Consider the following 25,389-nt stretch of genomic DNA (forward strand, 5'->3'; position numbering starts at 1 on the left):
CTCTTTCTTTTCTCTTTCTTTTTTCTCTCTCTCTTTCTTTTTGTTTTTCTTCTTCTTCTCTTCCTCTATTTCTAGGGAAAGCTGGAGTGAATAGTGATGTGAATAGTGATTGAATATTGACTGAATAGTGAACGGATAGTGACACTGAATAGGGAATGACAGTTTTCGTCAACTCTCTTAAATTTATTTACTAAAATATATGAATAGTAAAGGTTCAAATAAATGAATAGTAATGGCTGCTTGAATAGTAACCGAATGATTAATATTATTTTATTATTATTTTCATGTCGGTAATGCGCAACCACTCATTCGGTGGAATAATGATAGTGGTTGTGGAGTTCACCCGCTTAGTCGGTGAGTTAATGAAAATAGTTGCGGTGTGTCCTTCTGGCAGTGGTTCGCACTAGTGATGGGTCCCGCTGGCGATGGGTCCCGCTTGTGGTGGGTCCCACTGGTGTTAGGACCCGCTTGTGGTGGGGCCCGCTGGTGAATAGTACTTGGTGGGTCCTACTGTGAATAGTAAATATAAATAGTGATGTAAATAGTGTCAATACATAGCAATTTTGAATAGTGACTGTTGATAATATTCAATATATGTAAGTATATCTACTCATTTTTTTGTTGACATCTGGGGCGGTGGCTTAGTGGTAGGAAGCCATTCAATCCATGCTCAACGTCGGGTTCGAATCGTGTAAGCTCCATTATGCCATATGTCCTCATACCCTGATTAACTAGGGAAAAATGAGTAACGGCCGATGATTACCCACCTATGAGATCATTTTTGTTTTTTTTTACCGTTATTACATTCTACCCCCCTTAAAAAAAATTTGTCTTCGAAATTTTACGTACCTTAAGAAGTAAACATATGAGGATACTTTTGTTTCATCACCTCCTCCGGCTCCCATGTCGCTTCCTCGGTGGCTTGGCTCCTCCACAGAACTTTCACCAGTGGTATTCTTTTTGTCCGAAGAATCTGTTCCTTTCGATCGAGGATTTGTACTGGTTGCTCTTCATAAGACAAATCTTGTTCCAACTATATTGGTTCTTATAAGCCCAATAGTTCCCACCTTGGCATTACCTTCTTGTTTTGATGATTCCATACACAAGTGATTTATATCACTAATGTGTGTTTTGGATGTCAAAGTTGTAGATCTCATTAGTGTGCAATCAAGGAAGCTTGGATCAAGGCATTGAAGCTTAATTGGAGTGATCATGGTGTGCCCCAAAGCTAGGATGATCCAAGAAGAATGGTGGACTTGAAGCCTTGAAGTACAAAAGAAGATTGAAGTGTTCTTCAAGTCTCTTTAGGTTGTATTCCTAACCCTTGTTTTAGAGATGTCAAAGGCACTTAACAAGGTTTTAAAATGATCTTGAAAATCTATTTGAAAACTTAGAAAAATGTATTTGAAAATCTTAGGACTAATGCCCAAAGACGATGACCCAAGACCCTGAATTTTAAAAGTAAAAATGGAATTTTATACAAGCCGGTCGACCGGGTTCTCCCCGGCGACCGCGGAAGCAGTGCTGGAAATCCAGCAACTGGCTTTCAATAGCGGGCCGGTCGACCGGGGGTGTCCCGGGCGACCTCGAATACATATTTGTTTCGGCAGAAACAATCCAGCTTGGTTGGGGCGGACGATCGCGATAGGTTCTGCGCTTAAAATGTTGAGCAAACAGATAGCCCTCTCCGGGCGACTGCCACTGGCTAGGTCAACCGTGACGGTATAAAAAATAAAAAGACCGCCCGATAGGGGCAGGCGACCACTGTGGCTCGGTCGACCGCGTAGGTCTGGCAATAGAGCCATTGGGGCTTGTGGGGCTTGACTTTTTCAACCCAGTTTACTATGGTTTTACTCCCAAATGGTCATATTTTCAAATGGGTTGTATATACACTATCTAAACCTTTATAAATCGTCTATTTGCATTATTTGGAAGATCAAAAAGAGAAAAGCAAACTTGTTTGAGTGTCTCTCTCATCTCTAAGCAAGGAAGTGGATTAGGCTTATCTTTGTATATCTCTATCCATCTTTGTAACCCTCTTGAAGGGATTTTTAGTTTTCTTTTCTTAAAGAATATCATTGTTATTTGGCGAGTGCTAAGGGACGCGTAGCCATCCCAAGAGCGAGTGTTGGAGACGCGGAGCTTTCTCCGGTTCTTGGCGAGTTTTGCGAGGCGGAGCCAAACCAAGTTGTGATTGGGTTGATTCCCCACCATTAAGAGAATCTGTAGTGAAATCACCAAGAAGTCTTGGTGGAGTGGAGTAGGTCCTTGAGTGGCCGAGCCACTATAAATCTCTGGTGCACTCTTTCTATCTCTTTGTGCATTTCTGATTTATTTTTATTTGTGTGCTTAAGGTTTTAATTTGCCATTATTTTTAGCTTCCGCACTTGTTTTTGGCAAAAGTTTTTAAGACCCAATTCACCCCCCTCTTGGGTTGCCATCACACCTGGGATTTCAGTTCTGTTTTCAGTACATGTGATGGGTCTGCCACGTATTTCCTTAAAAGTGAGACATGAAATACATCATAAACATGTGACAGGGCGGGTGGCAAAGCTAGACGGTAAGCTACAGATCCAATTCGTTCAAGTATTTCGTATGATCCAATATATCTGGAACTGAGCTTACCTTTCTTTCCGAACCTCATCACGCCCTTCCAAGGTGATACCTTTAAGAATACACAGTCACCAACTGCAAACTCTAGGTCTCGACATCGATGATCAGCGTAGCTCTTCTATCTCCTTTGAGCTGTCCTCATATGTTATTGGATCATACGTACTTTGTCAGTAGTTTCTTGTACTAACTCTAGGCCTAGAAGTTTCCTTTCTCCGACCTCATCCCAACACGTTGATGTTCTACACCTCTTACCATAGAGAGCTTCATAAGGTGCAATCTGTATACTAGAGTGATAAGTGTTAATATAAGAAAATTCAACCAATGGCAAGTGTTGGTCCCAATTACCTTGGAAGTCTATTACGCAAGCTCTAAGCATATCCTCCAGTGTCTGAATTGTTCGTTTGGATTGACCATCTGTTTGAGGATGAAAGGCAGTGCTGAAGTTCAAGTTTGTCCCCCAACGCTTTTGTATACTCCTCCAAAATTAGATGTGAAACGCAGGTCGCGATCAGACATAATGGATGCTGGTAAGCCGTGTAACCTGACTACTTCTTTGATATAGAGCTTTGACAACTGATGTAAGGAAAAATTTTCTCATATTGGGATAAAATGATCTACCTTCGTCAGTCGATCACTGATGACCCATATTGCATTATTTCCTTTCGTAGTCCTCTGTAGTCCCGTAACGAAATCCATTGCTATCATATCCCACTTCCACATAGGCACCTCTAGTGGTTGTAAGACTCCCATTGGTAGCTGTCGTTCTGCTTTAACTTGTAGGCAAACCTAGAATTTAGACATGAACTCAGCAATGTCTCTCTTCATATTATTCCACCAATAATGGGTTCGAAGATCTCGATACATCTTCGTACTCCCTAGGTGTATGGAGAATGCCGAACTACGTGCCTCAGTCAGCAATCCCCTTCTTAATTCTGGATCAAAGGGCACACACAGTCTTGTGTTGAATCTTAAGATGTAATCTTTATCAACATTGAATTCGGGAAGTTTGCCTTTCCGAACTGCTTCGATCTTCCTTAGTAATTCAGGATCGTCGACTTGAGTTGTCTTGATTTTCTCCAATAGCGATGGTTGAGCAACCATCTTTGCTATGTAGCCCTTGGTTCTAGGTTCCACTATTTTCATATCCAGTTTTCTCAGATCTTGGAGTAAATGCTTTAGAGTGGTTAGCATTGTTGCCAAGGTTCCAGAAGTTTTTCTACTCAATGCATCTGCCACTACATTCGCATTTCCAGGATGATAATGAATAGTGCAGTCATAATCTTTTAGCAACTCTAGCCACCTTCTCTGTCTCATATTCAGCTCCTTCTGGGAAAATATGTATTTGAGACTCTTGTGATCAGTATAAATTTCACACCTTTTCCCGTAGAGAAAATGTCGCCAGATCTTCATTGCAAAGATTACTACTGCCAATTCCATACCATGTGTGGGGTAGTTTTGCACATGGGATTTTAGTTGGCGTGATGCATAAGCTATAACTTTGTCATTTTGCATTAATATGCAGCCGAGCCTTTCCTTTGATGCGTCACTGTAGATCACGAATCCTCTGGTTGGTGTTGGTAATGCTAGCACAGGTGCGCTGACGAGTCTCTTCTTTATCGTTTAGAAGCTTTCTTCGCATTCTTTGGTCCAGATAAACTTCACGCCTTTCCGAGTTAACTTTGTTAATGGATTTGCTAATCGACCGAAGTTTTCCACGAACCTTCTATAATAACCGACAAGTCCCAAGAAACTCCGAATTTTGGTTGTTGTCGTGGGTCTTTGCCATTCTTCGACGGCTTTAGTCTTCGCTGGATCCACAGAAATTCCTTCTCGGGTGACTATGTGACGCAAGAACGCCACTTGCTGTAACCAGAATTCACATTTACTGAATTTGGCATACAGCTTCTTCTGTCGAAGTGTTTGTAAAACAATCATCAGATGTTCCTCATGTTCTTCGCGACTCTTAGAATAGACAAGAATGTCGTCAATAAACACCACCACAAATTTGTCAAGATAATCGTGAAACACTATGTTCATTAGATCCATGAATATGGCTGGGGCATTCGTTAGTCCGAATGGCATGACAACGAACTCATAATGTCCTATAAGCCAAATGGCTATCAATCACTCATGTTTTGATTGAACCTAAACCCATATTGACTATGTCAAGTTTCTTGTATATGAGATGAACAAGTTTGATTCGCAGCAAGCAAGTAAGTCATCGCGATAAGACATCTTGGATATGACAAGTAATCTATGGAACTACAGTTAACACAAATTGAAGATCCAAGACTGATTGATTGAAGCCAACAAGAAGATTGAAGAATCAAGCAACCCAAAGAGTAGCCGCTCTCATGAAAGATTACGTCGTATGCTCTCTCTTTGTTGATTGTATTTTTGGCACTTAGGGAGTCCTAAAATTAACATTAGACATCTATAGGAATCACACTCCCTTTAGTCATTTCAAGTCCGTAGTAAATTTCCTCAGAAATCACAAGTTAAAGTATCAAGAGGAATTAAGGACGTCCGGGATATTGGCTGACGTCCGTCTGCACCTTAGAAAAATAACCGAGGAAAATACGGTCGTCCAGAAAACTGGCGGACGTTCGTCTGAACCTTGTGATCTTAAATGAAATAACAGAGGAAAATACGGTCGTCCGGGAAACTGGCGTACGTCCATCTGAACCTTGTGATTTCAAATGAAATAACTGAGGAAAATGCGGTCGTCCGGGAATATGGCGGATGTCCGTCTGCACCCTGAAAGGGCGAGTAAAAATAACCAAGAAAACGGCGGTCGTCCGGGATATTGCGAACGTCCGTGGATGGACTTTGGCAGGCGTCTAGAATTCAAACGTCCATATTTTACGGTCGTCCGCGATGCGTTTGAAAGCCAAAAATTAGGGTTTTCTTTATGTCTTGCTATTTAAACATCTTTTTGAGAAACCCTAATACAAGCTCTTGCAATCAAGAACCCTAGCTACCTTCTTCCAAAGCCTTAACTCTCACCTACCAAAAATCCTCAACTTGAATGTGAGATCATTATACTTTGATTTCTCTAGTGTGCCATACATTTAATCATCCAAGAGAGACCTTTTTAGGGTTGTCATTATTGAGTGAAGAGCAAGAGTGGTTATTGAGCTTCTATCTTTGTATATGCCTATTGAAGAGGCTTGAGAGTTTTTATGTCTTTCATCTACCATTGTAAAGAGAGAGGGTTGTTACCCTTTGTGAGTGTGGACCCCGATCCTGAGAGGACGGTGCCGAGGGACGCGAGATCCCTCCTGCAATCCTCTAAGATCTCCACAACGTGAAGGAGAGCTCTACCAGGGAACTCTCGAAATTGCTGTCACCCTCACAGCATAGCATGAGTGGCGATATAAAAAGAAAGAGATACATCCTGATCCGGAGCCAGGGCTCGAAACCAAGATATATCTGAAAATAACTCAGAGTCGCCATTCATGGATGCGCCATGGAACCAAAACAAATGCTCTGTTTGCAATGGATAACCAGAGATACAAAAGGCCCGTGCCTGATGACGAATGGAGAAGGTCCGAAGAGCGCCCCCAATTCGCCCGAGTGCGAACACTTGGTCTCTTATGCCATTTATTATTAACCTTGAAGAGTTTCAAGCAAAAATCATATGAAATGGGAACACGCATCTCCAAGAAAACGTCTATCTAATCATGCATGTCTCGGAGATGAAAATAAGCACACACAAAAGAACCGAAATAAATGTCACCTAATGATAACTAGGTTATGAGTGACATGCTAATAGGTGTCTAAGTTCTGGTGGACGAACACATGCATGCTACAACTACAGGTATAAGGTCTGCACAAGAAAGTAATAAAACACAACAAAATATACAGCATAACAACACAACGAATCCTAAGACTCTAAACGATTTAGCCCGAGTCCTCGGATGGTCTGATGTTCATCCAAAGAAGCCTACGCATCCCTGCCTCCACGAGAATCAAGGCAACGTAGTTCTTCGCACCTATTCTAAACTATGATGCCTAAGACACCTATACCTCTATCTTAGACTCGATCTAAAAGACCGGACTAGTTCTTAAAGCTTATTGTACGATTATTTAAATTCTAAACTATGATGCCTAAGACACCTAGACCTCTATCTTAGACTCGATCTAAAAGACCGGACTAGTTCTTAAAGCTTATTGTACGATTATTTAAATTCCAGTGAATTGTGAATTTTAGGACACCCTATATGCCCTAGCTAAATGCAGGTTAGCCCTAAGCTAATGCAGGTGGTTCCTACAACGTATGTGTAACTAGGCTGTATTTTCTAAGGAAAACAATGGGATCACTAGCGTATCCAAGACCTAGTCATCAGTCGGCGATGTGGATCGCCAACTGACCGGACGGATGCTCTCCTATAACTCTAGGACAAACCCCTAACTCTAAAACAAACACAAACAAGCACACAACAAATCAAAGACAAACTCCTAACTCTAAAAGAAACTCTCTATCTATGAGAAACTCCTAACTCTAAAGGAAGAGCTTTTTGAAAACACGGTTTTAAAGAAAAATGGTTAAAGTAGATTTATTTACAAAGTTTGGCTGGACTTGGGATGAAGATCCCAAGCTGCACTACGTACCTCGTGGAAGAGGATCAAGCCAACATAGTTCGAAACGAACTCTCAAACTACACTTCTAAAAGAAACACTAACACTTCAGATTTTTTTAAGGTTTTTTATATTTTCAAATGTTTTTTATATTAAAGTTTTTCAAATGTTTTGAGTTTTAAATTTCTAATGTTTTTGGATTTTAAAGCTTTTCTAATGCTCTAAACCTTTAAATGTTTTCAATCTTAAAGGGAACACGCAAGAACAACCACAAACTAGGGCAAAGCCCTAAATCCAAAAGGGAAAACCCCGAACAAGCAACTAACGCCTCAAAGAGACGATCCACAACAAGTAACTGGTGCCCCAAGAAAAATGAAAACGATCTAAGATCCCAGCACTGAAGGCTCTAATAAGACTGAGTTAGTCTCAAACGAGGATGAATGACAACAACTCTAAGGACTCGCTCTAAAAGAGGAGGCCACTCTAACATGAGGCTAGGTAAGCCTCCTAAAGGAGGAACTCTCTATATGAGACAAGGCTTGTCTCCGAGACACAAATGATGTAAACATCTGATGAGACTGGGCAAGTCTCCTATATACAAAGGAGAGGTATGCTACTTGGACTGAGCAAGTCCCCTAAGGATGGGCTTGGGCTAGCGCCTTCATCGCCCTTACAACCCTAAAACCAAGTATTCGCCTCTGTACTATTCAAATATCCCATGAATCGAAGGATTTCAATGGAAAAGGAATTATTCTCATCTAGAATTATCCTATGCAAGCAAAACTGGTGCTAAATACCAAACACTCCACTACCTTATTTAAGTATACATCTCAAGTAGTACCCCTAAAACAATCACGTACCCATGCCTATTCCATACGGGACCTACTATTCCTTCTGCAATAAAAATGGAAAGAAATAACCCTTCACAGAGTTCACCAATGACAAGCATCCTGAATGCATCCTAACCATTGATAATGGAAAATTCAACCTTTAAACCCTGCTTGAAGATTTTACCATATGATCTCTGTTAATAAATGGTGCTACTCACATCAGCTACTCAGAAAACATCATTACACAAAGCATAAGGCCCATTAAAAATAGTTACATGATTTTATTTGGCCAACTAGAATCATCCAACAAAAAGCGAATATATATGGTTTTCTTTTTTTATCATACAGAGGATACAACTGACTTTGTTTCATGCTGGTTCCATTAAAACCACTTATATTCATTGCATTCTTTGCACATAAAATATTATCCATGGGACGAAAAGCAACATTGCTAAGGATAAATTCCCGCTCTAAAACTATAGCCACACAGACGCTCAAAAATTCTAAGAACTGCTCGTGCTAATTGATACACGAACCATTCCCCTGCTGCCACCGATTCTGATCATACCCACATTTCACACATATATACAATGATACAAGTTAATTGCACATGTACTAGCGGTAAAATAAACACTCTTAAAGCAGTAGCTTCCCTGCTAGCATGCAATCGAGCAATGAAATTAGTATTAGTACTTTATGAAATTCCAAATCAATGGATAACTATTGTACATTTTATTTTTTATTTTTATTTTTTTGCAACAAAAGAAATTTAAAGCAACTTCCCCCCCTTTTACGCCCATTTTGTTGTCTAAAGAGTTGCCAAAATTCCAGCAGTACTCACAAAGGCAGTTCTCAATACTCTTGGGTTTACTCAACAAATCAAAAGGACATCCAGTTACAAGAAAAAACTGGGAGAATTTTAGCTATTCAAGGAAAACCGAAGTATATACATATATATATATATATATATATATATATACACATACATATATATATATATATATATATATATATATATATATATATTGCAAGAAATGCTATTCAAGGGGAACCAAACCATTTGAAAATTCATGACCTTAGAATGCATCTGATCAAAACATCAGCTATTTTATGAACTAAAAGGCAAAGAAACAAAAAATAAAGTAAAATGAAAAAAAATAAAAATAAAGACCTCAAACTTCATTATTCTATAACCCAGATAATCACCAAGATCAAAACCAAAATTAGAACCTAGGATTCAACTGTATCATCCACTGAATGCCAATTGCCAATAGCGGAATAATACTGGCATTATCACCATTTTCTCTTTTGAAATGGAGACTTGCCATCACAACACAGTAAACAAAAAGAAAATTTACTCACACTTGTTCAATTTCACCCAATGTAGCCTGGATATAGATTGGAATTAAAACATGTAAACCGAACCCACTGATTGAAATCTTATGAAATCAGCTCAAGGTAAGTTGAAGTAGAGAAGATAAGCAAGGCATATAAAAGGAGGACATGATCATCTCTACGATTCTGAAATACAAACCCATAGTCTAAACATAACATGCATAGCAAAGTATTCTCGAGCAATTATGGAAACCAGTAGCTAAAAAAAAAAATTACCCGAGCTTTTCTCTGTAATTCTCTGGGCCTTAGACCTTGAATTCCCCCTCCAAATTTCTCCGATCGAAACTCCTGCTTCGCGTAGTTGCTCGCAGCTGGTCGCACCGAAGCTTGCCGGTCCGAGACCGGCTGTGATGGGTAGAAATTATGTGAAAATGGATTGGGTGATTGAAGGGTGAAATTGAATGAACAGGGAACCAAATGGGTTTTGGTCTTGCTGGAGCTAGTAGAAATGGTTTAAGGTTTGGAAAATGATGGGATGAAGAAAACAGGGGAAGAGTAATGGTGGTAGTGAGGATTGATGGAGGTGTAGATAAGGGGAGACGATTGGCCGGAGTTGGGGGTCGGTCGAAACAGAAATTGGAAGAAGAAGAGTACGAAGAAGATGAAGTGGATTCGGGTTTGTGTTAGAAACGGTAGAAATGGAGGTTGAGATGGGTTTGCAGAGAAATGAAAGAGGGTTTGGGTTTTGGGAGGTGGAGGCTGGTGGCTGTGATGCTGTCGGTGGATGGGGGATGACCGGGTTCCGCGGTGGATGGCCGGATTCCGACCGGAGTTGGGAATGGTATTGGGGACGGCGGCTGAGGCAGAGGAGAGGAGAAAATGGTGGAGATGTTCAGAACTGGGTTGCAGAGGAGGTTGAAGTGGGAAAAATGAGGTGGGTTTTGATGGGAAGGAGTGGGTTTGGCCGGTTGGTGGTGGGTTTGAGGGTAAGGATTATGGGTCTGTGAGGAAGGAGGTGGAGATGGTCTGATGGTGGCAGAGGGTTTGGGTGTTGCAGAACCGGCCAGATTCCGGTGAAGTGGCCGGAATAAATGGGGTTGGCCGGCGGGAATGGGTTGGTGGAGAAGATGGCTGTGAAGTGGAGGTGGGATTGGTGGCTGGATCCCTCTTCTCTCTCACTCTCTCTGTTTTTGGTAGAAAATGAGAAACCCCAAAATACGAGAGGAAGAATAAATGGTGGCTGAGAAGCTTTGGTGGTGGATTCCGGTCGGAGGTGGCACGGCCGGAGTAGATGGAGGATTGGGGTTTTAGATCTAGGGCTGTGGTTAATGAAAATGGGTTAGAGTTAATGGTGGTGGTGATTGGGTATGGGGTGGTTGTGGTAGTGGAGGAGGGAGATGATCGGCCGGAGTTGCAGAAACGGCCGGTGAGATGGTGGTGGATTTGGGGAAGAAGAAGAAGATGGGGAAGGATTCGGCCGGAGATGGTGGTGTAGACGGAGGTGATCGATCGGAGCTCCAGTAGTGATGCCGGAGAAGGAAGTTGAAACTCCTCTCTTCTCTCTCTGCTTCTCTGCAATTTTCTACGAAAATCCTCTTTTCTTTTCTTGCTTCGATGGCCTTCCTCTTTATACAAAGGAAAAATACATATTTAAGCCCGCCCCTTTTCTACCTGGACAGCCACCTCTAGTGCTCCTTTTTTGTAACTTCATTCTGCAAAGGGGGTGGCCCAGGGAGAAAACCAGAAATGATATACTTGCCCCCCAAACCTTCCAGGACAGCCCCCTTGGCAAATCTAGGCCAACTATTATTCTATAAGAGGCAGCCCAGGTAGAAAACAAGGGGAAAAAAATTTGCAAAAATATCTTCTCTTTTTGATCTCGACCCTCCAAATTACCTTTTTCGTTCAAGGGCTGAGATCAAAATAAACATAACCAACTAAGATTTCCTCTAACTAATCCTAGTCCTAATCACTTACTAACCTAGTTTAGGGCTTAATGGTGACTTGGAGGAGAAGAAAAGCATCTTTGCAAATTACGAAATTGCCCTGGTTCAGAATAATACACCCCCTAATTACGTTACACATTAATCCGTATACCCCTATATCTTCCTGGACAACCCATTACGGAAAATTTGAATTGGATTTCTAAGCTCACGCGCACCCCTATTTCTGGCTAAGTCGCCACCCTTATTCCTACACTACACTACTCTACAAACATCGTCTGTTTGCTAGGCGAACCGCGACGGATTCAGACGAAAATTTACGGGGACCTAAATGGGACCCTAATCTATTCTAGGAACAAATTTGGGACATTAAAACACTAGTTTAATAAGGTTTCTACCCTAACGACTCTATTAGGGTTCGGTCAAAATAGGGTGTCTACAGTGAGTTTAAAGACTCGTGAATTTAAAGACTCGGATTTGTAAGGAGCCTTGAAACAGGGCGTTGTGTGGCTTTCGGATAGTGGATAACCTTGAGTGCGACCTTAAGAAGAATTGAGTAGGCCTCTTTTGTAGACCGAACCACTATAAATCGTGGTGTTATTGTGGTGTGCCTTCTACTCTCTCTTGTCTTACATTCTTGCAATCACATTGGTAACACTCTAACCCTATTTGCATTATAAATACTTGATTAGATAAGTGTTTCATTATTTACTAAGAGCAAGGGTTTTAAAAACCAGGGTTTTCTAAACTATAATTTTGATAAATCTAATTCACCCCCCCCTCTTAGGTTGCCTAGCTCATTTTCACTTGGTATCAGAGCTTTGGACTCTTAAAATAAGATTTTGAACTTTCAAAATCTTACAAGAGTGAAAGATCATGACAACTTCTTCCGGAAATGTCGAAGGACAATCCGTGACTAGACCACCCTATTTTAATGGAACTAACTATGGTTATTGGAAAACTAGAATGACCTTCTTTCTTCAATCACATAATTATGATATGTGGGAACTTGTTGAAGATGAATATATTCCACCCACAACCTAAAGAAGTGACTAGACGGGTACTCAAAAGAAGAGAACCGCCTTAAACTCCAAAGGAGTAAATACACTTTTTTGTGCATTGTCTCTTGAGGAATTTAACCGAGTCTCTACTTCTAAAACGACCAAAGATATTTGGACCACCCTCGAAACTACTCATGAGGAACCACTCAAGTTAAAAAAGACTAAAATAAATCTTTTGGTTAGTGACATTGAAGCTTTCAAAATGAAAAGTGATGAATCTATTTCCGATATGTATACTCGATTCACTAACATTTTTCATGAGATGGAAGGACTAGGGAAGACCTACACAAATGAAGAAATTGTGAACAAATTACTTCGATCACTCCCTGCCTATTGGGATCCGACGATCACCGCTATGAAGAATCCAAGAACCTCGATACTATTCTCTTGGAAGAGCTCGTTGGGTCTCTTATTACCCACGAGATGAAGATGAAAGAGAGAGCGGATCAACAAAGTCACAAAGATGATCCTAAGAAGAAAGGAATGGCCTTCAAGGCAAGCATTGAGAATGATAGTGTAGACACGCCATTTTGACCGTGCCCTGCACCTCCATATTTTTGTGCATAACGTTTTCAAATCATTATTTTAGAACCCCAAATTACACCCTAGGCTAGCTTAGGGTCCCACCAAGGTCCTACGAAATTTTGTCAAGATTCGTGCACATCTGCCTAGCGAACGGATTAGGACGGTGTCGTGGTGCAAGTTCAGAAAAGGGGGGGTGAAATACGTCATTTCCCATGTAAAAGAGGGCATTCTTGGCAATTTTATGTTGCTTCCTTCACAAGCAATCCTTAGTGGCCCTTGGATCAAATCAGAGGGTTAAGAATCATGTGGAGAGAAAGGAATTTCTTGCCCCGTTTTCTACTTAGACCCCCCCCCTCTTGGTTAGAAATTTTTGGAAATCACGCATTAGGGGGCTGTCCGGGGGAGAAAAGGGGTCAAATTCATCATCTCTTTTTAATAAAACCCATCGACTAGGGTTTGAAGGGGAGGAGGATTTATGCCGCCGCAAAGGGAGAAAAGGGAGGGAGAAGAAGGAGCAGGAGGACCGGCCACCACCTCCATAGGATCTCCTCCAATACCACCACCATCTTCTCCTCCCCATTTTCGCATCTAATCCGACCACCACCATTGGCCGGCCACCACTACCAACACCGAGCAGAGCTTAGAGAGAGGAAGAGAGAGAGAGAGAGGAGAATCCGATCTCCTCTACTCATCTTCTCCGGTGGGTTTGCCGGAATCCGGCGAAGCCATCGGAGCCACCATCGCCTCTGTATTTCTCCCCCTATTCCCCTTCTCTAATTTGCTAGCCACCTACCCTACCATCACCTCCATTTCCACCCTTTCCCCTGCAAATCAAACCTCAATACCTCCTTCTACCATTACCAAACCCATTCCCATCCTCTCTACTTGCCTCAATTTCAGCCATCGTTTCCATCTTCCATCTCCACCACCACCACAACCTCAACCTCCATCTCCTCGCAGCCACCACCAGAAAACCCATTTCATTTTATCCCATCTTCCATCCCCAATCCGACCCCCATAGCAGCCACCATTTTTTATCTCCTCAAACCCCATCCTATTGGAACCCAAAACCCCAATACCATACCATCAAACCCTCATTTTACAGAGAGAGAGAGAGAGAGAGAGAGAGAGAGAGGGCAAGTTGAGGAAGAAGAGAAGAAAAACCCACTCCTTCGACTCGTTTTCCCACCGGAGCTCCGGCCATCTCCCTCATCTCTCCGGCAAACCCCATCCGGTAACCCCCATTATTTCCGCCCATCTCTCCACCCCTAAACCCACATATACCAAACCCATTTCTAAAATCCACCTCCCAGATTTATAGAAACCTCTTCAAACCCATCTCAAATTCTCTTCCATTATCACCATTCTTTAGAATTTCTTGGAGTTAAAAAAAAATGGCCTGGCTCTCACAGAAATAAGGGTTTAAGAGCCCGTGTAGAACAGGTTCTGGCAGCGGCTTCGGCACAATCTCTGAAGCCATTATTAGTAATTTTGTTTTTCTCCATTGGGGTCGATGATGTTGTTTCACAGAAGCTTGGAGATGAATTTGGGGCCATCGAGTTTGGAACCGAGTTCTGGGTTCCCGATTCTCTTATTTTTACCGAATTAGAGGGTGAGTGGGTTTATGTAGTTGCGAATAGTAATGATACATCAAGAGTATGCGGAGGAGCCCGTGCATTCCAGCTAAAGGTTGACAATGTCGAGAACACAGACTTGCATTCTGATCAGAGCATCGAAGGTCAAATCACTGGAGCTGCTGAACTCCCTGAAAATCCTGTTGGATTGGTTTCAAGTAATATGTTTTGTTCTTTAATTTCTGGAATGAATTTTGCATTCATGGATATAGCAGCTGCTAAACCTGAGGCTATGTCGGGTGAAGCTATGGTAAATTTTGATACAACTGCTTTGGTTGCGCTTATCTCAGGAATAAGTAATGGTGGTGCGGAGCGTCTGCTGACAACATCAGAGTCTGAAATGAGAGATTGTTTTAAGAACAACTTCGAATTCGTTATGGCACAGGTGATGTCCGAGCTTCAGAACCCAATCCTAACAGTATTACAAGGTGTCATATCTGGAAAGCAGGATAATCCTTCGGAAGGTATGATGGGTCTTCCCACAACTAAAAAGATTGCAGCGAAGAACAAGATCATTTTCGGAACTGGAGATTACTAGTGCGCTCCTGCTCTGACAGCGAACATGGGATTCACGAGAGCCATTCCACAGAGAGAAGAAGGGGTTCTAATCTCTTCATCAATTGCTACCTCTGATTCGTGTGAAATGGAGGCTTGATACCTTCGTTTGGAGTTTTGGGAGAGGGCTGCCTAGGATATTGGTTGTAGATAAGGGAGAAGAAAATAATTGTTGCAGGAATTCCATGGCACCTTGTGGCTTTTCCGAAAAGCTGTAGTTCATTTGGTTCCGCCGGAGTTTCGAGCAATTCACTTTTACGGTCATCACACTTGTTTTCTATCATCTAGCAATCTGTTGAGCATAAGGAATCAGGTATAATTTCTCATTAATTTCCATCATTTAAATTAGTGTTGAGATGATTAAGTGTGGTTTGAGGATCTACTGCATGCTATGTGATTCCATGGAATTATTATGCTAGTTCAAGATGAATGATCTTGGTAGTTTGGGACACTTATTTTGTCCTATTACTATATTTCATACCTGAGAATTGATGCATTTTCTTCTAGCATGAATTTTTGGGTCTGGGCCCAGTTTATATTCCCCAGGTCATGACTCTCCATTTATCTGCCCCTTGTCATCGTTTTCTATTCCTTCGCACATCTGCTCTTTCTTTCTTTCTAGGCCAGCCCTGTTGATGCATTCATGGATACTTTTAAAACTACGAACGAGTTTTCCTTGATAAGAAAAGGGGTGGGCATAACATTCCTTTCTTTTAGTATGCAAGCTAATTGATTTCTGAATGTAGGGCCTTTTTTTGTTTCGGTACCGCATTGGGATTCTCGGATCTTGATTAATCTTTCATCTTGCTGATTATATCCATTTGGTCTGGAAAGCATCATCTGGTTTATATTCTCATTGTTATTCTTGTCATCGGTTTGGGTTCTTTTGGCCCAACCTTATCACTTCTATTGCTTAAAGGTTCTGTTGATATGATCATGCCTCTCAAACAAATGTCATATAATCCAAATTCCTAGAAGTCTCAGGTTTCGATGTATTATGGTTGAAAGCTTCCTTGCATTCTTTTACCTCCAGCTATGTTTACATGAGGTTATACCTGTTAAATGTCTCCAAGAGCTTAACTGAATATGATTTCCATCAAGCCACCTATGTTTAAGCTGCCACATTCGCTCTTCGGCCATTGGTTTCCGTGGCTTCATATATATGCATATCAAGCATAACCCCTTCATTGTTTTCGTTGTGATCCTTTCTTCGGGATTTCCTCCCTCTCCGGGCACAGTCTCTTCAAGTTCCTAGGGATACTCTTTGCATTTTAGGATTCCATTGATTTTGGGCATATCATCCTCGGATTTGGGCGATGACGGAATGTTTCTTGAGCCACCCCTTTGCCCTTTGTGTCCATTTTCCTATCTCATCATTTTCTACAGGGTTTAGAGGTTTCTCCTTCTTCGAGATCATTACTTCTTAGAGGGTTTAGGAGTTCCTTCACTTTCGAGACTATTCTTTCTACGTTCCTCGGGATCCTTTTCGAGTTTCGGGATACCCTCGATTTTGGGAACACTTTGTCGGGTCTGGCGCTGATGGAACATTTCTTGAGCCAATCTCTTCCCTTCCTGCCTTAGAGTTTTCTCGGGTTAAGGGATTCCCTCTTCTTAGAGTGTTTAACTAGTTAGGACCCTTCCTTAGTGTCTGATTGTTCAGCAGTTCTTCCTATAGGGTTCTTGTCTGTCCCTTTTGTTTAGAAGTCTGCCCTTAGGGTTAGAAGCTTTTTCATCTCTCGTTTATTTAGGGTTTTCCCTCGCAGGTTAGATATCGTCTCCTTTGGAGATTGATTAGGGCTCGTTAGTTTTGTTTTCGTCTCTTCAAGATTGTTCTTTTCTTTGGGACCTTAGTCCCCCCTGTTTTGATTTCTTCCCCCTTAGGCTTTAGGGATCCCGTTTCCTTCTAAATTACTCTACCGCGATATGGTGGGTAAGGAGGCTCTTCTATCGGATCCCCTTTAGCTGAAGGGTGTTAACGCACTTTTAATCACCAAAATTTTTAAAACATAAAAAACATTTGAAAACATCAAAAGTCTTAAAAATATAAAAATCTTCCAAAACATTATTTTTCGAAAAGATCTTCCTCTAGAGTTAGGAGTATAGATAGAGAGTTTTAGAGTTAGGAGTTAGTCTTTGATGTGTTGTGTGGTTTGTTTGTGTTTGTGTTAGAGTTAGGAGTTTGTTGCGCCTCTGTCCGGTCAGTTGGCGATTTGGATCACCGACTGATGACTAGGTCTAAGATGCGTTAGCAATCCTATTGTTTTCCTTAGGAAATACAGCCTAGTTACACATAGGTTGTAGGAACCACCTGCATTAGCTTAGGGCTAACCTGCATTTAGTTAGGGCATATAGGGTGTCCTAAAATCTACAATTCACTGGAATTTAATTAATCGTTTAAGAAGCTTTAATAATTAGTCTGGTCTTTTAGATCGAGTCTAAGATAGAGGTCTAGGTGTCTTAGGCATCATAATTTAGAATAGGTGCGAAGAACCACGTTGCCTTGATTCTCGTGGAGGCGGGGATACGTAGGCTTCTTTGGATGAATACCAGACCATCTGAGGACTCGGGCTAAATCGTTTAGAGTCTTAGGATTTGTTATGTTCTCTTACTTTCTTGTACTGATCCTATACCTTTAGCTGTAGCTTGTATGTGTTTGTCCATCAGAATTTAGACACCAGTTAGGTATGGCACTCATAACCTAGTTATCATTAGGTGACACATCTTTTACTTTATTTTGTGTATGCTTATTATTTCTATTATCAGGAAATGCATGCTTAGATAGATGCGTCCCTCGGCACGGGTCCTCTCAAGATAGGGGTCCACGGGCTGGCGACTCTGCTGGGGAGTTCTTGAAACATTGCCTAACTCTGTTAAAATGCCATTTTTACTAACTTTGGAGGAATTTAGGTTAAAATCATTTTAAATGGGAACATTTTCGCTTAGAATCCAGGGGCACCAGATAGGTGCGTAATTAAAACAAGGGATTCACACACTGCACAGTATGCATTGTCATATTTTTTATTTCTTTCATTGTTTTTCATTATTGGTTCCACGGGATAGATTCAATGCGTTCCCGACTGGGATGTTATTACACCCTGATGGCGCTGTTGAATCTATTTCCAAGCTATGTGCTGGCGCTGTACCCGTAAACACTCGGTGCACTTGTGTTTACAGCAGCCGATGAGCAATGAAGCATACTATGTATAACACTCGGTGCACTTGAGTTATACATATTAAGTATGGTTCATACGCATAGTACCCGATAGATTGAGTCTGGAGCCCTACTTTGTTTTATATATTATGTATATACTTACTGACTTAGTGAAACTCAACTAGGAAGTACCCGTGTTTATATAAGTATATTGCATTCATATAGGGTCGAGCGTGTGTTGCTTACACATGTGAAGCCTAGAGTTAGGAGCCTTGTCCCATTTGTAGACTAGGGTAGCTCACCTTGCGTGGCTACAACACGGTCCTAGTACACTCATCAGTCTGTCTTGAGTCAAGACTTTCTCAACTCCGTTAGATTAGATTAGGGCTGGTGCCCCTGGTTAGGGTGTATATATATATATATATATATGTGTGTGTGTGTGTGTGTGTATAATGTATTATTCTTAGATTATGGCTTATCTTTTCGAATAAGGTTTCTTTATCTATTTCAGTCATACCATTCTTTCAGACCCGGTCGATGACTCTTGCTCTTGCTTGGTCATCATCCAGATCGCGGTCTACCCTATCATCTTTATCATATGATTATTCCTGTATCTCGGATTTATATCCGTTTTGTCGGCTGTCAAATCGGGGCCTGCTTTCTACAGAGATTTTCTGATCTATTATCGCCGATTAGAGTTTGTTCACTATTTCAGTCTTGGATCAGGCCGATGGTTCTTGTTCACCACCTTTTATGACCATGATCCATTTCTCGATTCCTCTTTATCCGTTTTATTTAAAATTTGTGAACCTAATCATTCCTTGCTAGCTGTTAGACCAGGGCCTGTCTATCAATGAAGTTTTCTGGTATATCCATTAGCCACAGTGTTTCATTCCCCAGCCTTCGGACCTGGTCAGTAATTTTCCTCTATAGTTATTCTGACCATGGTCTGCCTTTGGTCTCTCGAGTGTACATTTGTGTCGTTCCTTTGTACGTGACTTATTTGCTGAGTCGATTTGTAATTATCTTCTTGTATCTACATTATTTGTTGAGCTGATTGTCTAGATTAGGACCCATTTTCAGTGGGTATTCCTGGTCTAATTCATCCTATCTACATTCTCTTGATTCGGTTGGTGGCATTTCCATTGCCATTGTTGAAACCACAATCTGTCTTCTCGTCCTCGAAATGTACATATCTCTTGTGTGTATATGATTCTGTCGGTTGATTAGATTAGGACCCATTTCTAGTAGGGGATTCCTGGTTTAATCAATTATATTTACATTCTTTCAGATTCACCTGACGGGTGGCCCGTACTTGTCACTCTCATGGCCACAGTCTACTTGCTGCCCTTTTGATTGTATATCCATTCTTTGTTGTGTCTTAGATCTGGTCGATGGCTTGTCCGGTGTCTCTGTAGCCATGATATATCTTTTGGTCGCAAATCCAACCCATGACCAAGCGTCGTCATTCATGGTCAGTCCTTCATTTGATTACTTCTCCTTGGTGACCATATTTTGTCTACCGATTATGTGCTTATCTCGCCATCATTATTTGAGTGCAAGCATCCTTGCTGAGAGTCCTACCCTTATGTTGAGTTGTGAGGATCACCTTATATAGCCGTTATGCTGTCGGATTTTATATAAACACCTTGAGTATGATTGTTATCTTTTCAGAGTTATTGATAAGCCATGAGTTTACTCTACCACTTTCCTTTTAGGGCCGTCATGCTGCCGGATTTTACTCAACTCATTTTCAGTGTGATCGCTATCCTTTTGGGTTATTGATAAGTCATGTGCTTACCCTACCATGATCCCTCTTACAATGGTTATGATGCTGGTTCCTTCCCAATGCAGAGATGCGTTTGTATTATCTCTTGTTTCAACTTGTGTATATCATTTTCATGAGATTGCCTCATACTAAAATCAGTTTTTGTCAATTCCATGATAGGAGTCAAACCTAATTGACCTCACCCATTTGTTGAACCAGTGGCCTTTCATTTCACCTAATCAAGTCAACATGACTTATATCAGGGTTGAACCTCAAGTCATTGACATCATTGAAGAAGGTGTACTACTCATATATTTTCAGTGCCAGTTCATCATTATCAAAAAAATGTCCTGTGTTGTTAAGGTTTGTCTTTCACTGAGTTTGTACCAACTTTCTTCTCTCAGAGTTGGTAAGTCTTACTATGTTAATGTTAAAAAAAAAAGGGGGATGTGTGTCATATTTGTCAGTCGTGTTCATTCAGACTCTATATTTTACGTCCTTTGTCAAGTTCAATGTAGAGCCCATTGAGGTGCGTAAAAAAAAAGAGAGTTACTGATGTACTTAAGAGTCTTCGATTCAATAAAGTTGTTGGCTTCAAGTCTTCGATGTTCTGTGATTCACTCTTTAGATCTAATGTTTAAACAACTAAAGACGCCCTCTTGGATGAGATTGCAGACGAAATTCCCCTCGAGATCTGAAAAGGTCAAACGAGAGGAAGAGCATCTAGCATAGCCATTTGAAGAAGAAATCGAAGCTATCAATAGTGGTATCGAAATCCGAAACTCGGGAAAGATGGATTGGCAAAACTTTATCTCCCGAGGAGCGTGAAGAATTGATAAACCTATTTAGAGGGGTTCAGGGAAGTCTTGTTTGATCCTACAAGGATAAACCGGGTGAATGCTTTGGTGTCATGCAAGACAGGGCTCCACCATCTTTAGACATCAAGTTGAAAGTGAAAATTTTAGAGAGTGAAGCATCAGACATCCAGTAGAGCTGATAAGATATTGAGAGAAGACTTTCATAAAATGAAGTCACAGATTTGAGCCCTAAAGAAAAGAAACACTTGGTCTACGTGTATTCAATGGGATTCTGAGTCGCAACATCTCAAGCATATGGACATTTCTAATGTATAAAGGCAAAAAAAAAAAGTGTGAGAGAAAGATAAAAAAAGAGAAGTGAATGAGTCTCTAAGACAACTCCTTACAAATATCAAGTACCCAGATAATGGAGTCAGTGAAATAAATTGAATATTATAATTGTCTTCAACATTTGGAGACTCATGAGAGTTGTAGAATCTTAGACATGGATTCGAGATATTCAAGACAAGAGATGGGCACCGTGGTTGAAGTCTCGCCAGGAAACCACCAGACTCCTCAACAAAAATATTCAATGCCTTTGAACCTTCTTCACTCAAAAGAGCTTGTACATCAAATATATCAGGAGGCCATCTTTGGACGTTTGAACCTTTATTAGCCAAAATTCTAACGTTTTAAAATCCATTTGTAAACCTTTTGGGCCAAAAGTTAAATCAAACCATTTCCTTCTAACCACATCATAAACCAGGGGCATTTTTTTTTAAATTGTTTGAACTACGTTATGACCTGATCCCCACCTCTTCAAGGGTATGTAGGCGTTTGATTAATTCAGATTCGGTCAACCTAGGGGATAAAAGCTAAATCATCCTCATTTCAAAATTTTGAAGCTAAAAAGCTAAACCATTCTTTGTTAAATCCCATGGCGAACTACGCGGACCTGATCCTCCATTTTTGGGGTACGTAGGTAGTTTGGCAAGACCAGATTCGGTCCAAATCGTTTGAACTTTAAATACCCCCACCCTTTTGAACCCAAGCCCACCTAGAAAGTCTTTCTGGTGAAACAAGCAAAAGTTGAGACAAGTGGTCTTTTAGACTGACAACTTGGAAAGCAAAAGTTGAGACAAGTGGTCTTTTAGACCGAAAATTGGAAGACATTAGTTTTGACTTCTTTCGAAAAGAGAAATCAAGGATACGGAAAAGCATTCTCAAACAGGGTAGGATCCCAGAATCCGAGTAGTGTCGGTAAGACTTGCTTTGATACTTTTCTAGACTAGGGGCATTAAGACTGAACAATCCGAAGGGGGTAATAACCATGACGGAAACCCTGATGGAGGAAATTAGATCCTCTTGACATGGTTTTCAAGATTACTCCGAGGGTGGCTGACCTTACCATTTAAAAAATAACCCATTTTATCTAAAAGTGAATCAAAAGTTAGTTGAGTTCCTTAAATAATGTACATCTTCTTTGATAGAGTCCTTGGAAGTCTGTTCCTCATTGGTATGTGTTTTCTTTCAAGGTCCACATTGTAAGGCACTGAAAGGAAGGAGTGTACACCTTCCAAAATGAAAGATCCTGGTTTATGTATCCTGTTCAGACAGGTTGAATATGTCAAGTTTCAAACAGTGGGTGGCGGAAAGAACGAACCTCAAATAGTGGTCAATGAAATGAGAAGTCTTTGAGCTTAGCCATTTTCCCATCTTTATTCCAAAGGAAGAACCTATGCAAATCCAAAAATTTCCTTATCTATCCTTTGTTCTACTTTTCTTGAGACTCTTGTCATGGAAGTACAATACACTAGGGGCATCTTTTATGACTTGCGTCATAAAATATATCAAGCATACAAAGGCAATCAGTGCCAGTGTTTACAACAAGTTGAAGTAAGAGAGATGCGAGCACGTCTTGAGCCAAATCTCTGAACTCTTCAAGTGAGCCCTCTTTTTAAAAGAGTCAATTTCCAAAGAAAATCAATTTCTCCAGCGGAGTTTAGAATTTGCTCCCACAACTTCAAACCTCAGCAGACTGCTTTTCATCTGTTAAAGAAGGGTCAATATCCAAATCCCTGCAAGTTACTTGAGTCTGATCCTCAGCAAGGAACTCGTACTCCCATTTTTCTCGGCAAGAGACATTTAATCCCAGAAAAATCAATTCTCCAATCAGTAAGTCATCTGTGTAAGTCTTATGCATTCTTGGCTCTTCGTGGTCTACCATTCAAGTATACCATGGACCCTTGCTTCCCAAGTGGCTCTTCGTGATCTGCCCTTCAAGTTGTATCATGGACCCACTATCCATACTCATTCTATTCATCTCCAATGCTTGTCATTATCCTTGTTCATTCTTGGCTCTTCATGGTCTACCAGTCAGGTACACCATGGACCCTTGCTTTATGAGTGGCTCTTTGTGATATATCCTTTAAGGTATATCGCGGACCCACTATCCATGATCATTTCATTCATTTCCATTACTTATCTTTGTTTCTGTTGGGCTCTTCGTGGGTAATTACCATGGACCTCAAATTTATTGCTAGGCTCTCCATGGTTATTACTATGGACCCTCGATTTCCAGTTTCTTTTCAAAAAAAAAAATAAATAATAAAATAAAAAATCCAATCCTCATTGGAATTTGGAATTCAGTTTTACAATCTTCAGAATATAAGCAGAGTTTTTGGTTTACTTGTTTTTAAATCCGGTATTGAAAATTTGAGTCTTCTCAAATATTCTCTACCCATTTTGTAATCCGGTATTGAAAGTTTGAGTCTTCTCAAATGTTCTCTACCCGTTTTGAAATCCGGTATTGAAAATTTGAGTCTTCTCAAATATTCTCTACCCATTTTGTAATCCGGTATTGAAAGTTTGAGTCTTCTCAAACATTCTCTACCCGTCTTGTATTCCGGTATTGATAGCTTGAGTCTTCTCAAACATTCTCTACTTGTCGTGTAATCCGGTATTGAAAGTTTGAGTCTTCTCAGACATTCTTTACCCATTTTGAATGATCTGGCTCTCGATTCCAGGATAAAAACTCGATGTATCATCATCATATTCGGTATTGAAAGTTTGAGTCTTCTCAAACATTCTCTACTTGTCGTGTAATCTGGTATTGAAAGTTTGAGTCTTCTCAAACATTCTCTACTTGTCGTGTAATCCGGTATTGAAAGTTTGAGTCTTCTCAAACATTCTCTACTTGTCGCGTAATCCGGTATTGAAAGTTTGAGTCTTCTCAAACATTCTTTATCCATTTCGAATGATCTGGCTCTCGATTCCAGGATAATAACTCGATGTATCCGGTATTGATAGTTTGAGTCTTCTCAAACATTCTCTACTTGTCGTGTAATCCGGTATTAAAAGTTTGAGTCTTCTCAAACATTCTTTACCCGTTTTGAATGATCTGGCTCTCGATTCCAGGATAAAAACTCGATGTATCCGGTATTGATAGTTTGAGTCTTCTCAAACATTCTCTACCCGTTTTGTAATCCGGTATCGAAAGTTTGAGTCTTCTCAAATATTCTTTACCCGTTTTGAATGATCTGGCTCTCGATTCCAGGATAAAAACTCGATGTATCATCATCCTATTCCGATATTGATAGTTTGGGTCTTCTCAAACGTTCTCTACCCGTCTTATTTCGGTATTGATAGTTTGAGTCTTCTCAAACGTTCTCTACCTGTCTTATTCCGGTATTGATAGTTTGAGTCTCCTCAAACGTTCTCTACCCATCTTGTATTCCGGTATTGATAGTTTGAGTCTCCTCAAACGTTCTCTACCCGTCTTGTATTTCGGTATTGATAGTTTGAGTCTCCTCGAACGTTCTCTACCCGTCTTGTATTCCGGTATTGATAGTTTGAGTCTCCTCGAACGTTCTCTACCCGTCTTGTATTCCGGTATTGATAGTTTGAGTCTTTTCCAACATTCTCTACCCGTCTTGTATTCTGGTATTGATAGTTTGAGTCTTCTTAAACACTCTCTACCCGTCTTGTATTCCGGTATTGATAGTTTGAGTCTTCTCAAACGCTCTTTACCCGTCTTGTATTCCGGTATTGATAGTTTGAGTCTTCTCAAACATTCTCTACCCATCTTGTAGTCCGGTATTGAAAGTTTGAGTCTTCTCAAATACTTCTTTACCCGTTTTGGTAATTTCATAATCCAGTTTTGAGTCTTCTCAAGTATTTTTTAACCCGTTTTAGCACCCGATAATTAGCCAAGTGATTCTTGGTTTAAATTGTCAATCAAAATCTTCATTCTTCAATGCAAGCACCGAGTTAAGAGTCGATGAGAGGTTATCTCTCTTTTGTTTTCAGTCTTTGAGTCTCGTAGTGTTATTCTGTTGTTTTACCCTTGTGAATATCATTTTAGAGTCAAAACCCAAAAACTTGTTTTACTTTGTTTTCGGGCCGGCCAAAATGTGTTGTCTCTTCAGCTTTGTCATTCGTGTGACAAGCACACTCTGCCAAAGAGGAGCATCTATAGACACCCAATTTTGACCGTGCCCTGCACCTCCATATTTTTGTGCATAACTTTTTCAAATCATTTTTTTAGGACCCCAAATTACACCCTAGGCTAGCTTAGGGTCCCACCAAGGTCCCTAC

General features: G+C 40.7%; 1 pseudogene; it reads left to right on the top strand.

Annotated features, from left to right (window-relative positions):
* Positions 1-10,057: 10,057 nt before the first annotated feature.
* On the top strand, positions 10,058-15,177 carry LOC143855780 (uncharacterized; annotated as a pseudogene).
* The last annotated feature ends 10,212 nt before the right edge of the window (positions 15,178-25,389 follow it).

The sequence above is a fragment of the Tasmannia lanceolata genome, unplaced genomic scaffold (genome assembly GCF_043159265.1).
Source record: "Tasmannia lanceolata isolate RefF3 unplaced genomic scaffold, GAP_Taslan_0.1 ptg000023l, whole genome shotgun sequence".
Classification (NCBI taxonomy): domain Eukaryota; kingdom Viridiplantae; phylum Streptophyta; class Magnoliopsida; order Canellales; family Winteraceae; genus Tasmannia; species Tasmannia lanceolata.